Below are 11,599 nucleotides of genomic sequence, written 5' to 3'. Positions count from 1 at the left end.
TTCTGAAAGCCCTCTGTGATGGTGGTAACATTTCCGCCATTTTTTGTTTGTACCGGGGGTCTAAGTACGTTGCCACCCATTACTGGTCCTTGCCCTTTATGCTTTTTATTACGGGGGTCCCTCTTAAAACACTGGAGCATGAAGGCCCCCATTTGCACTAAACTGGAAGCGGTGTAGTGGCCTGGCTCCTGCTCATCATCCAGGATAATGTTGTCCTTGTTCTCCTCCCCCCATTCACGGACAACACCAGGGATCCCAGAAAGGTTTAAAGCATGCTCTTCTTGCTCCTCCTCATCCGCACCGACACCATCCTCCTCTAACTCCTCTTCGGACTCCTGTTGTTGACTTTTCTCAGATGGAATAGCCCCCTCTGGGAATTCATCCAGCATTGCGATTTCCTCATCTTCCTGCTCCTTGACGGCTTGATCAATGACACAACGCAATGCACACTCCAGAAAGAAGGTGTAAGGGACGATGTCACTGATGGCGCCCTGGCTGCGACTGTCCAGTTTGGTGATCTCATTAAATGGCCGCAGAAGTCTGCATGCGCCACGCATGAGCAGCCACTGGAACAGGTGAAAAAAAACCAAGCTCCCCAGAACCTGTCCTGCCGCAGAGTTCGTACAGGTAGTTGTTAACTGCAGGTTTCTGCTGGAGCAGCCTATCAAGCATATACAAGATTTAGTTCCATCGCAACGGGCAGACACAAATAAAACGTCTGATGGGCAGGTTATGTCGCCGCTGAATGTCAGCAAGGTGAGCCATGGCTGTGTAAAATCTCCTGAAATGGCCTGAGATTTTCCTGGCCTGCCGCAAGACGTCCTGGACCACAGGGTGTTTGACAACGAATCGCTGCACGACCAAGTTCAGGACGTGTGCCATGCATGGCACGTGTGTAATTTTGCCTTTTTTCAGCATGCTCAACAGATTGGCACCGTTGTCGCACACCACTTTACCAACTGTCAAATTGAGCGGTGTTAGCCACTGATCTGCCTGTGAACGCAAAGCTGAAAGGAGTGCAGGACCAGGGCTCTTGGCTTCCAGGCACAACAGACGCAGCACAGCATGGCAACGTCTCACCTGGCATGTCGAATAAGTTCTGGGGATCTTGGGCGGCACAGTGGAAGAGACGGTAGCAGCGGAAAAGGAGGAGTCAGCCGAGGAGGAGAGGGAGGATGGAGTAGGAGGAGGAAAAGTAGAGGCAGGCCTGCATGCAATCCGTGGCGGTAAAACCAAATATACACGGGTGCCATGGGTTACATGCTTGAAGGCCGTCAGAAGGTTCACCCAGTGGGCAGTAAAAGTTATATACCTTCCCTGCCCGTGTTTGCTAGACCATGTGTCTGTGGTCAGATGTATCTTGGCACCGACACTGTGTGCCAGAGATGCATTCACTTGCCTCTGAACATAGCCATATAGCTCTGGGATGCCCTTCTGCGAGAAATATTTCCTTCCTGGGACCTTCCATTGTGGTGTTCCAATGGCCACAAATTTTCGAAAGGCCTCCGAGTCCACTAGCTTATATGGCAGTAGTTGGCAGGCTATCAGTTCCAACAAGCCAGCGGTCAACTGTTGGGCAAGAGGGTTATCCAGCGTCATAATATTTTTTACGCTCGAACATTTGGGCCACGGAAGCCTGCCTTTTTCCAGAAAAAAATGTGACGATGGCATGATGGAAGGTGGAGTGGAGGACAATTGTGAGGAGAGAGGAGAAGGAGAAGGAGAAGAGGCTGGATGGTGAGAGCCTGGAGTGTGGCTTTGTGGGTTCTGACGGCGTTGCTCCCACTGGGCTCGGTGATGGGAGCCCAGGTGCAATCTTAAGGCGGTCGTCCATGTGCCGGCGTCCTGGGAGTGCCAGATGTGACCGTACATGGTTGATGGCTTGCTCCTGATACTTAGCGGTCTGGTTTTCCCTCCTGTGCAATGTAAGTTCGGCCTGCTTCTCCTTCCTATCTGCTGGTCCATTTCTCCCTCTGAACTCCCCTCCTCTTCCTCTCTTGTGGGCACCCACGTGACATCCATAGACACGTCATCATCAACGTCACCTTCCCCACCACTAACATTAGAGACCTCCTTGGGCTGATCTGGGTACTGTCGTCAGACTGCTGAGTGGCGGCTGTTAGTACCTCCTCTTCCTGATCGGATGCCAAGAATGGCTGCACATCGCAAATGTCTTGTGATGGATCGGAAAATAATTCCTGTGACTCAAGCGGATGTTATGTGGTGGTGTTGGTGGTGGTGTCTTTGGGGGTGCACACAGCAGAGAGTGAAGAGGGTGCAGATAGAGAGGATGAGGAGGGTGCAGAAGAGAGAGGCTGAGTGAGCCACTCAACCAAGTCTGGTGCGTCCTTTGACGTAATCAAACGCACCTTCTGCAACTTCCCGCTTTCGCTCCGGCCTGGTGCTCCTGCCCTACCCGTACCACCCCTGTGGAAGGGCCTGCCTCTTCCTCTGCCTGTCATTTTTTAAATGACCCTGTGACAAAAGTCTCTAGAGAAGTGCAGTATATGTGGAAGAAGGTATAACATCCCGCATCAATCTGTCATTTTGGGGGGCCACTGGTCTATCACACCAGTTATTAAAAAAAAATTCCAGCAACTTTTGTCACTGTGTGTAGCAGAGGTAACGCAGCGAAAGAGGCAACATTTCTGCAATACCCAAATACACTATTATGAAAGTATATTGTTATATAACAATCTGTCGTTTTGGGGGGCCACTGGTATATCACACCAGTTATAATACTTTTTTTCCAATAACGTTTGTCACTGTGTGTAGCAGAGGGAACGCAGCAAAACAGAAAAAAAAAATTCTGCAGTACCCAAATACACTGTTATGAAAGTATATATAACACCCTGCTTCAATCTGTCATTTTTGGGGGGCGAATGCCTATCACACCAGTTATAATACTTTTTTCTAATTGCGTTTGTCACTCTTTGTAGTTTTAGTATTGCTGCAGAACCACTCACCAGTCACAATGCTGCACAATAAAAATCCACTATAATATGCTTACTGTACTATATTAGAAAGTATATTATAGGTGTATTACACCCCTATATACTGCACACCAAACAATAGTACACCTATACCAGTCCTTAAAAGGACTTTTGTGGACCTATTAGCAATAGCTAGCGATTTCTGTCACTAACAGTCTGTCCCTGCTCCACACAGCAACCTCTCCCTACACTGACAAAAGACAGAATATAAAATGGCAGCCAGATCAGGTCTATTTATAAGGTAGGGGGTATGTCCGTGTGCTGAAATGTCTCAATTGGCTGTCCTGTACCACCTGATGGATGTGTCATGGGTCAAAGTTCTTCACAATGTAAAAGAATATGGCGGTAGCGAATATCTTCATATGTTCTCATGTTCGGCGAACAGCGAACAAGCAAAGTTCGCCGCGGACCGACCACTGGGCGAACCACAAGGCCATCTCTACTCCCCACTGTATACAGAGCCAAACAGGATGTGTAAGCGGTAAGCAGGTGTAGTTATCTAGTCTGCCTCTAGGTGGCTCTGTCCCAAAATAGTGTGTGCTAACAGTGAATGGTGTAATTGGATGTTGGGTCTCTTTTAGACAAAGCCTTTCTATAGAAATGTAATGGGTGGAGTTAGAGCCCATATATATATATATATATATATATATATATATATATATGCAAGGTTGGGTGTAAACTAGTGCAGATAGGGCATGGAAGCCAGCCATCCCACACATATGTTGATGTAGTTAGTACAACAAAGGCCCTGTATAAGGCAAAAGGACAGGGTGAGATGACCCAGAATAGCTAGCTGTAGTCTCCTGTCTCTTTATGATTGGTGGAGGCTAAGAGCGAATGCAAAAGGTCTTCTAGGCCAAGTTTTTTCTGCAGTGAGTGCTATCCCCTTGGATGTCCTGGGAGAAGAGCACAGAAGCTAGAGGAGCAGCTGCAACAGTCCTGTCTTTGGAACAACATGCTAGGAGTTGTGAGCTGGATGCATAGAGCCTAATGGCAAGTTAGACCCCTCTGACTAAGCACTAACGACTATGGAAAAAGAGAAAGATTGTGTAAAGGGAAGATGGCTTGCAATGTGCTGCCTTCACAAAATGACTGCTACAGTACAACCATTACATTTGAAGATCATCAGTAAAGTGCGGAAACCATTAACCTTTGTTTGCACATTCCTTTCTTGTGAATATAAAGGCTAATGGCCAGGGATCTTGTGGGAAGGCCTCTGGCAAGGAGCAGTGGGTCTCCGTCCTATCTATGAAGAAGTGGGCATGAGCTTGCGGATTGGCGCTAATATCTGGCCAATCACAAGCACCCTTACAGACCAATGTCAGACAAATGTGAGTCCTCCATAGCGTGAATAAAATGTGTTCAAATAAGGAAAAGAGTCCATATCCCAAGGGGGCATCCCATGTTCAGAATGGAAGATTGCTAAAAGATGCGACCATCACCATAGGGAAGAGTCAGGAGCGCTTACCAGAGTTAGCGGCAGAGAGTCATTTAGGCAAGCGGTAATAAAATGGAGAAGACACACTTATCTCCAGATGATTGTTAACATCTCCTCTGTCACATCAAATCTTCACTTATGCATATAGGAACTCGGATACCCATAGAAAATAAAAAGTCACCTCATAGTGTAAACCATCAAAGAAGGACTTTATTTAAAAGTAGAAAACTTACATTCTCTCTGCAGTTTACAAGCGAGTCAAGTACAAGTAGTGTGATCACAGACAGTATCCAAAGGGCGCAATATCATGGAGCAAACTTAGCACAACCCGAAAATTGTACAATCAATAAATCCTACCATAGAACAGGCAGTGGGTCTGTCATGGCGTGTGGTGTGCGTTCCAAGCCTCTTTTCACTGCAGGTAATAATTGTACCTAGTGTTTGGTTTTGTGCTGCCCTAAGCAAGACTAAAATTCGGTGCCCCCCTTCTCCTCCGATGTAAATTTTCCCACCCCTTCCTGTTTAACAGATGTGTTGCCCTCCAAAATTGAAGGACTACAAGTCCCAGCAAGAACCCCTGAGATCTCATTAGAAAGGGGGGTTAGTGAGAGGGGGTGGAGGAGAGAGAGGGGGATGGGTGAGGGAGGGTGTGAGAGAGGGGGGATGAGACAGAGAGAGAGGGGATGGGTAAGGGAGGTTGAGGGGGGATGAAAGAGAGAGAAAGAGGGGGTGGGAGGGAGAGAGAAAGAGGAGGATGGGTGAGGGAGGGTGTGAGAGAGGGGGTGGGAGAGAGAGAGGGATAAAGGGGGGTGGGGAAGAGAGTGAGAGAGAGGGGGGTTGGTGGGAGAGAGAGAGAGGGTGGTTGGTGGGAGAGAGAGAGTGGTGGGGGAAAGAGGGGGATGAGAGAGAAGGAGGGTGAGAGAGAGAGAGAGAGAAGGGGGGTGAGAGAGAGAGAGAGAGAGAGAGAGAGAGAGATGGTATGAGAGGGAGAGAGGGGGTGAGAGAGAGGGGGGATGAGAGAGAGAGAGAGAGAGAGGGGCGAGAGAGAGAGGGGGGATGGGAGAGAGGGGGGATTAGAGAGAGAGATAGGGGGTGAGAGAGAGATAGAGAGGGGGGTAAGAGAGGGAGAGAGGGGGATGAAAGAGAGGGGTGAGAGAGAGAGAGGGGAGAGAGAGGGGGTAGGAGACCCCCTAGCCCTGTCTGCAGTCCCTCCTTTGCCCCCCAGTCTTTGGGTAGGTGTGTGTGTGATGCACCTACCTCCCGCTTAACTTCCTCTTCTGACCCCACGGTCAGCCTGTCTTTCTGTTGATGTCCCAGCTGGGAGCGGAGAGGAAGTTTGAGTAGGAGTTCAGGCTCTTGGAGGAGCCAGAGATGCTGTACCCGCTGTTGTTTAGGATAGGGTGGCGCTGTGGCAGTGGCAGTCTTCTCCCTTCTGAGCTCTCAGTTCTAGCCAGCCTCCAGGGCCGGCCAGCTGCCCGCTCGTTGTGTGAAGATGCCGCAGCTCAGCAGCAGCTGCTGTCAGCGGCAATTGGTGGATTTTGCTCTGTTGCCCTGCACTCTACTGTCACTGGCCGGCAGGACTCTTTGGGCCCCACGAGCACTAGGCGCAGAGGAAGAGGAAGTTAAATCCTCCTCCACTTTGAATTATGAGCACGGCCGTGACGTCACTGGTTGTTAGACACCAGCCGGCTCTAGCAAGCAGTGGCCAATACAGTCTCAGGTGGAAAGTGCCGCCTTAGGCCTGGGCCTTGTTGGCCTAGGCCAAAATACAGCACTGTACAGTGCCTTGTGAATCAAGCCTGAGCTGTACAGTCCCAAGACGAAATCTCACGATTTTGTGAGTAAAGTGCGCATGCGCAGTACTATGCGTCCTAGGGCTGCGCATCTTCACTTACCTTACGATTTGAAGCGATTACGATTATTAGGGTCGCGATTCGATACGATTCGATTCCGCGATGCATCAGGATGCATCACGATTACTGCCCAATGCCCATGCCCAGCCCACTGCCCAATGGTTTTCAAAACTTTATAAAAAACAAACAAACAATCAAGCAGTCACAAATTAAAGAATCCTTTTTATTTTCATTTGCTTAAAAGGACACTTCCCTGGACCCTGTCATGGCCTGCAAGCCCTGCATACTTTAGTGCACTTGCACTGCAAACATATAGGAAGGTCTGAAAATGAAAATAGCATCGCAGAGACAGACAAAAACACTAGTATTTTACTAGAAGTAACAGTAAAATTTGTAAAAAAAAACTGAAGTAGTGCAGTTTACTGCTTCATAAAAGAAAATATTAATATAAGGTCTACCACCTTTTAAAGTACAACTAAAGGCAAAACTTTTTTGATTTTGGATAAAGTTTTGCCTATAGTTGTACTTTAAAGCCAAGATAGAAGCCAGCCAGCCAGCCAGCCAAGCTAATATTCTTGTGAAAATGGTCATCATAAATTCCCACAAAACATTATATATAAATCCTTTTATGTGAATATATGCATTGCAATAAATTCCAGGTGTGCCATAACCTGTCCTCTACAAAACAGAGCACTTTCTGACTAGTAGAAAACATCAAGGGTGAACCTGGCAATAGTGCACTGCTGCATAACTTCCATGTTCACCATGATGTTTGTTTCCCTCTGCAACTGCCAGTCAACTCAAGTGAGTTGATGGCTGCTAGAGGGGAGTTATAAATATAAGCTTTAAGCTTATCAATTCACTTATGTCACTTTATGTCACTTACTTTGCAGAAAACGTTACCTGTCCTGCAGACAGTCTCTGTCTCTACCACGATTAAACCCAACTGAAGCCAAGCCAAGCGACCATTAGAGGAAGGAAAACCCTTGACAGAGTAAATCATCAACTGAAGCTTAAATCTTGAGTAAATCTTCATGGGATCACAAAAAAACACACAACACGATTGTCTGCATCAGAATCATGAGAAGAAAGGTTTGGCATTGGCAATGGACAACTTAAGGCATATGGGTTAGGTCAGGTTTGTGTGTATTTGTGATCCAGTAAAGATTTAATCAAGGTTTTACGCTTCAATGTATGATTGATTTAATCTTTCAAGGATGTTCCTTCCTGTACCATGGCTGGCTTGCCTTCAGTTGTCTAGATACACTTTTACCTTTAAGCCCCGTACACACGTACCGATGGTCGGCATACAAATGTTCCTCTTTTCTCCCCGGGATGTCGGTGTCTGCTGAAAAGTGCAAAGACAGCACAAGGACAGCACAAGAATTTTGTCCGCCGACTGCAGAAGTGATGTCATGTAATGGTTAACTTTCCCTGTGTTTTCTATTTTCTGAGCATGCCCAGTCTTGCAAATCTGCGGTCTGTCGGCCGAATTGTGTACTGACAGGCGAACAATCGTCCGTTCTGGTGTCGGCATACAAATATTTTCATGTTTGCACGAAAGACTTTTGTCCGCGGATTGTGCGCAGACATCTGTCGGAGGCACCATACTAACACGCGTACAATCGGCAGATCCTTCGTCCACCGACGTTTGTATGCCGACGATCGGTACGTGTGTACGGGCCTTTAGTATTTGTTTGGTTGAGGGAACCCCTACACTTGCTATTGCTACAGAGTACAACAGACACCAGACACAGACAGACATGCCTTGCAATAAATTCCAGGTGTGTGCCATAACCTGTCCTCTACAAAACAGAGCACTTCCTGACTAGTAGCAAACATCAAAGGTGAACCTGGCAATAGTGCACTGCTGCATAACTTCCATGTATACCGTGATGTTTGTTTCCCCCTGCAACTGCCAGTCAACTCAAGTGAGTTGATGGCTGCTAGAGGGGAGTTATATAAATATAAGCTTAAGCTTAAATATCAATTCACTTATGTGAATGGACCATTTTTGAAAACAAGCCATTCTCCATCTCTCCAGTGCCAGAAAAGCGGTAAAAAATATAAAATGTTCCAGGTTCACTGTGATTGTGTTTGTGTGTGTTGAGTTAATGCTAGAGCTGTTGAGTTAATGCTAGAGCTGCGTTATAAGCTCTTGAGTTGTCATGACAGTCAGTCGCGTTACAGAAAGAAATCTTTACCTGCACTGCACTGAGCAGCACTCTACCACGTCGATTACATCTGTAACTGAATATTGGCAATTGACACATTGGACAGGACAATCTTCAAAAACAAACCATCAGTGCTATAAAGCTATAAAACACTGGTGGGACTGGCAGACTGAATTAGTAATTACTAATTCATTAAAAACATGAATTAGTAATTATTGCAGTGCTTAGAATTTGGGAACATGTAGGTTTTTCTGTAAGAACACTAGCTGATCCACATGCTCAGGTTTCAGACTGCTTCTTTTCGCTGTTATAACATCTCCTGCAGTAGAGAAAACCCGCTCTGCAGATACACTTGTACCTGGGATACACAAGTATTGCTTTGACAGCTGAGAGAGGAGGGGAAATATGACCTCATGCTCACGCCACCATTTCAAAGGGTCGTCAGTGAGAGGCAGAGGTGGGGCTTTACAATATTTTTCCATTTCATCTTCTGCCTTGGCATAGGGGGTCTTAGGTTCTATTGCACCATCAGTAAAAGACTGCCCCAGCAAAGTCATGAGCAGCGATGTTGTGGCCTTTTTTTTTGGGAGGAGAATGGCTGTCCTCAATGGGTGTTTCTTCTTCCACAGTTGCTTTTTCCCTAGGCACTTCATCCACATTTGTCCTTCTATTAGATGTAATCTGTGTTTGAACAAAATATAATAGTATAAGAAGAGCTGAACTGACTAAGAGTGTGATTCATTGATGAGGTGTGGGAAACCGCACGGTAATCCATACCATACAGTTCCACTTCCCACACCGCATCAGTGAATCAGGGCTTGTTATAACACAATACAATGTAGCTGAGCTTCTAGCTGTCTGAGAGGAAACATGATGAAATTCTAATTACCTCCAAAGATGCAGCCTCCTCAGTCACTCCTCTGTATATCTCCGATCTCTCCTCCTCTGTGAGAATAAAAGGCAGTCCTTTAAAGCGAGGATCCAGTGCAGAGGCTGTATGAAGGATCTTCTTCTCTGCCTCACTGCTGTACCTCTTCAGGAGATCTGTTTTAATGGCATTCTTGATCTCATGGGTCAAGGGTGTGTCTCCCATGGTGTCTGTCATGCTCTGGAGCAGTTGTGCATTTAGAGGGGCAATGAGAGACACTGTTGGGTTGCGCTCTTCTGACATCAGCAAGGTTGCATCATTCATTGGCTTTAATGCACTCACAGCGTCCTCTGCATTTGACACATCTGTTTCATTGAGAGTGCAGAGATCAGACTCTCCTTTTCTGACTTCTGAAGACAGCTATTAGCTTATGATTCTTCAGGCCCAGAAATTTCTGTTTCTTTTTTAGACAGTGGCTTGCTCTAGTGCTGTGATGAAAGAATGTGGATATTCGTCGCACTCTGGCGAGAAGCCTGGAGAGTGTGGCCCCTTTCAGTGCCCGCTGACATGCAAAATTGAGTGTATGGGCAAAACATTTAACATGAGGAAATTTACCAACTTGAGCTGCAACTATCATGTTCACCGCGTTGTCGGTCACAAGCACTACAGATTTATCAGACAGCTGCCATTCTTCCACGACATGAGACAGTAGCTCTGCCAGATGAGCACCTGTGTGAGACTCATAAATGGCTCTCGTTTGCAACACATGTGACAAGACCTGCCAGTCCTTAGTAACGTAATGTGCTGTTATTGTAACATAGGACTCCGTTGTGACTGAAGTCCATGAATCGCACGTTATTGCGACTCGACTGGCTTGGTTCATTGACGCAAGTACCTGAGCTTTGGTGTCGTGGTAGAGTGCAGGTATAATGTTTTCTGTAAAGTGACTGCGTGACGGGATCTTATAACGTGGCTCTAGCGTCTTCAAAATGTAGCGAAACCTGGCGTTGTCCACAACTGAGTAAGGCCGTAGGTCCTTGGCGATGAAAGCTGCCACAGCTTTGGTTAGTTTCTGGACTGGCTTGGCTGGCTGGCTTCTTAGCTGCAAGGCCACAGGTGGGACGCCGATACATGCGGGGGATGTTCTTGCTGCGCCTTGGCCCGGGTCAAAGAGAGGGAAGAGGAGGGGCGGAGCCTTTTTATTAAGCTCCCGCACTAATCCACCAATCAGCTGTCTTCTTGTGACTTCCCGCACTAATCCACCAATTAGCTGTGATCTTGTGACTTTTTTCTCCCAGGCGCGATAGGGCGTGGCAGCGGCTGATGACGTCATTTCCTAATCAATGTTGCCGGCACCCCGCATCGATGCAGAATCACGAAGGGTCGAATCGCGATGCATCGATGCTTCGATTATATTCCGCAGGCCTAATGCATTCCAAATCTCAGTCTGGCTAGCGGCCATGATGTAGTTCTAAAGCACAGTGTCTGCTCTCCACGCCTCGGTCTGACCCACAAGTTAGTTGAAGTTTAAGACTCGGGGCATAAAGAACAAAACACTGCTCAAATGAATCACATCAAATGCATTACATTACTCCTTGTCTTATTTAACCACTTCCTCTCTCTGCGGAGAGCGATCGCGGGTGTCAGGCGGAAATCGGAGCCGCCTGACACACGCATCAGCTTTCCCGCTGCCGAGTGAGGTCGGGCGCTCGCCCCCTAGCTTCCCACGCACGACCGATGTAGATCTATGTCGGTTTGCGCAGGAGAGCCACCCGCCGCCTATTTACTGCGGCAGGGTGGCTCTCCTGCGCAAACCGACATAGATCTACATCGGTCGTGCGTGGGAAGCTAGGGGGCGAGCGCCCGACCTCACTCGGCAGCGGAAAAGCTGATGCGTGTGTCAGGCGGCTCCGATTTCCGCCTGACACCCGCGATCGCTCTCCGCAGAGAGAGGACGGTCGGCTGTTGTAAATACAGCTGACCGTTCTTCTCTCTGGAATGATCACAGAGCTCATGTGATCCTGCTTTATAGGATCACATGTTTCTATGGTCATCTCAGAAGCCACGTCCCCCCCCACAGTTAGAATCAGTCCCCTAGGGTCACATTTAACCCCTTGGGGGGAGTACTAACTAATCTAGGGTGGAGCAGGGTGGGTCAATGTGGCAAGATTTGGTGTGATATGACTTTAATGAGCAAATTCAAAGGACTTTTGACATTAGTGTGAGACGCTTCTGAGATCATTCAGAATTCTTTACAACTGCAGTTCTGAAAT

General features: G+C 47.4%; 1 pseudogene across 1 annotated transcript; it reads right to left on the bottom strand.

Annotated features, from left to right (window-relative positions):
- Positions 1 to 8,682: 8,682 nt before the first annotated feature.
- LOC309550137 (E3 SUMO-protein ligase ZBED1-like) lies at positions 8,683 to 9,650 on the bottom strand (annotated as a pseudogene). The gene is made up of 2 exons: positions 9,348 to 9,650; positions 8,683 to 9,139 (listed from the first exon to the last, which is right to left on the bottom strand). The product of its transcript is annotated as an E3 SUMO-protein ligase ZBED1-like (transcript).
- Between the last annotated feature and the right edge of the window lie 1,949 nt (positions 9,651 to 11,599).

This window comes from Pelophylax lessonae (genome assembly GCF_965119305.1).
Source record: "Pelophylax lessonae genome assembly, chromosome: 3".
Classification (NCBI taxonomy): domain Eukaryota; kingdom Metazoa; phylum Chordata; class Amphibia; order Anura; family Ranidae; genus Pelophylax; species Pelophylax lessonae.
Note: the sequence above shows the minus strand (reverse complement) of the source record. Positions and strands in the feature narration are given on the sequence as shown.